Source organism: Myotis brandtii, unplaced genomic scaffold, assembly GCF_000412655.1.
Source record: "Myotis brandtii unplaced genomic scaffold, ASM41265v1 scaffold458, whole genome shotgun sequence".
Classification (NCBI taxonomy): domain Eukaryota; kingdom Metazoa; phylum Chordata; class Mammalia; order Chiroptera; family Vespertilionidae; genus Myotis; species Myotis brandtii.
Window position 1 is genome coordinate 787,935 of NW_005367516.1, and position 2,511 is coordinate 790,445.

The window sequence follows — 2,511 nt, forward strand, 5'->3', positions numbered from 1 at the left end:
ACTCTGTGCGCATGTATGCGTGTCCTCAGGCCTGGCTGGTGGATTTAAATGTGAGAGCACAGACCCAGCTTCTATTTGCTTCACAAAGGTCACCGCACCCGGGTCCGAGCCCGCAGACAGTGGGACCCGCTGCTAGGGCGACCGGCCCCACTGCAGAAGCGGTGTCCGTGGCGGCACCTCCAGTGGCCTCTCCAGCCGAGCCTGGCTGCGCCTCTGCAGCCCCTGCCTGCCCCAGGTCAAGGCCGCGGAGCACTGTTAGCCTCCGCTCGGCGGCTCCAGGACGGATGTTATTTCTATGCCTGGCTGTGCTTCGGAGGATCCTGCGGCTCTCCCCAAGGGCTCCGTCCCACGAACTCTTGTTAGCTCGGTCCTGGGGTCTGGACACCCAAGAGCGCCCCCCTCCAGGCTTCCACCCCAACACTGTCCACCTGTGAGCGCCTCGGGTACGTGCGTCTCCCGAGGACCAGTGGCGGCCACACGGCTGTGGGCATCCAAGACCCGCCGGCCCTGGCATGCGCCCTCAGAGCGAGGCTAGTCCTGTGCACGCTGTGTGCTTTCTCCCTCTAACTCAGCCGTGGGCAAACTACGGCCCGCGGGCCGAATCCGGCCCGTTTGAAATGAATAAAACTAAAAAAAAAAAAGACCGTACCCTTTTATGTAATGATGTTTACTTTGAATTTATATTAGTTCACACAAACACTCCATCCATGCTTTTGTTCTGGCCCTCCGGTCCAGTTTAAGAACCCATTGTGGCCCTCGAGTCAAAAAGTTTGCCCACCCCTGCTCTAACTCGTTCTCTGCCTCCCCCCGCCTTAGTCCTGCTCAGACCCATTCAGGTAAGTTTTGCATCTGAAGGACTTCCGGCTGCGGGCGCGCTGACAGTTTAAAATCCCGAGTGACGACAGGTTAGACAGGCTCTGGGGACGGGGACCCTCCTGGAGCCCCGGCTGCCCCGTGAGGGTCACTGTGAGGCCCTAGTGGTGCTTCACCTCCATGAGCAGGGAGCCCCGTGAGGGCACGCGGCCTGCACTGATCTTTCCCCAACCACAGCTAATTGTCAGAGCCGAGGGCGAGCTGAAGCGGCTCTGGGAGGTGGAATGCCTGGTCACGGGCAGCGCTCTCTTCACAGACGTTTCTGGATGTGCGAATACAACGCCAGGTCCTCTCCCAGCCTGCGAATGGCCCAGCGGCCTGTCTTTCCAATGCACACGCAACTTCATTCTGATCACGTTAACGCTGCTTGTTACTCGACGAGACTCTCCCTCATGTTTCATATTTTTCCTGCAAATCAATTCTTTATCTCCCCATTGAGGGTATTAACAAGGTTCAGTAGTTTTAACAGGATTCCCGATTTGCCCCTGTTGTCCCTACACACTTACACACACACCCACACACACACCTATGCCACCCGACACACACACCTACACACACCTATACACACGCCTATACACATCTACACACACACCTACACACACAGCTATACACATACCCACTCACCTATACACACACACACCTACACCACCCTAGACACCCATAAACATCTACACCCATACACACACACCCATACACACACCTACACATACCTACACATACCTACACACACCTATACATACTCACTCACCTGTACACACACACACCTACACCACCCCAGGCACTCACACACACCTACACACATACACACACATCTACACACACACCTATACACATACCCACTCACCTATACACACCCCATTGAGGGTATTAACAAGGTTCAGTAGTTTTAACAGGATTCCCAATTTGCCCCTGTTGTCCCTACACACTTACACACACACCCACACACACACCTATGCCACCCGACACACACACCTACACACACCTATACACATACCCACTCACCTATACACACACACACACACACACACACACACACTCACACACACTGAAACTCACCGCCCGCACCCGGTCCCTCGCCTCACCACACTTTCTTTCCACGGAGGAGCTGGACCAGCACCGCAGGGGGGGGACCCTCTCCCAGCGCTGAAGGCGAAGGCGCAGGCCGGCACCCTCACTTGGGAGTGGGAGGCAGGAGGGTGGGGGTGGGGGACCCACCCAAGGCGCACGCCGACCTCCCTTGATCCCCTCAGGTGGTTGAACTTGGACTTGGTGCTAATAGATTCAGCCTGGAGCAAAGAGCTCCTCTGGATACGGAGGCTTTGGCAACGCTGGGCAGAGGGTACGCATGTCCAGGGCTGATCCCACCGCCTCCTAAAGTTCCTCCAGGCCCCCCACCCCCCATGAAGAAGCGCGTCTCCCCGCCCAGGGCTGATCACAGCACAGCCCGGTCCTGAGACCCGCTCCCTTCCGACAGGGACCCGGGAGGGGGGACTCGCCCAGCCCAGAGCGGCCCTTCCATTCCTCGACAGGACGCAGAAACGCACAGCCACAATCAGGTAAATAAAGCCGCGGTTCGCACCGTCTCCTTGACAACTCCCCTCCCCCCGCCCGGCTGTGACAGGGAAAAACCAAAAACCA